We start from the raw sequence: 617 nt of genomic DNA on the forward strand, positions 1-617 counted from the left end.
TTATCCGTATTTGTCCAATACGCTGATACTGTTAAAGCTAATGGTGTCACTTCAGAGGCAATTCGACTTCGTCTTTTTCCTTTCTCATTAAGAGATAGCGCTAGAAGATGGCTTCAATCTCTTCCTTCCAACTCAGTCACCACATGGAACGAGTTGAAGAAAGTTTTTCTTGCCCGATATTTTCCGCCAAGCAAAACAGCTATGTTAAGAGCCCAGATAAACGGATTTAAACAGAAAGACAACGAGTCTCTTTTCGAAGCATGGGAAAGATACAAAGACATGATGAGACTTTGCCCACACCATGGTTTGGAAGACTGGTTAGTAATTCACACATTTTATAATGGTCTCTTATACAACACAAGGTTAACAATAGACGCCGCTGCAGGTGGTGCACTAATGAACAAACCCTATGCTGATGCTTACCAGCTTATCGAGAGCATGGCCCAAAACCACTATCAGTGGGGAACCGAACGAACAACGGTGGAAAAACCTCAACCGAAAACTGGCATGTACGAGATAAGTAACCTTGATCACGTCAATGCAAAAGTGGATGCTTTGGTCCAGAAAATTGAAAGTTTAAACGTATCACCTCCAGCCGCCGTGGTTGCTATAACTCA

At 42.5% G+C, this 617-nt stretch overlaps 1 pseudogene; it reads right to left on the minus strand.

Annotated features, from left to right (window-relative positions):
• Positions 1-208: 208 nt before the first annotated feature.
• Positions 209-308, minus strand: LOC127124340 (uncharacterized; annotated as a pseudogene).
• Between the last annotated feature and the right edge of the window lie 309 nt (positions 309-617).

Source organism: Lathyrus oleraceus, chromosome 2, assembly GCF_024323335.1.
Source record: "Lathyrus oleraceus cultivar Zhongwan6 chromosome 2, CAAS_Psat_ZW6_1.0, whole genome shotgun sequence".
NCBI classification, from domain to species: Eukaryota; Viridiplantae; Streptophyta; class Magnoliopsida; order Fabales; family Fabaceae; genus Lathyrus; species Lathyrus oleraceus.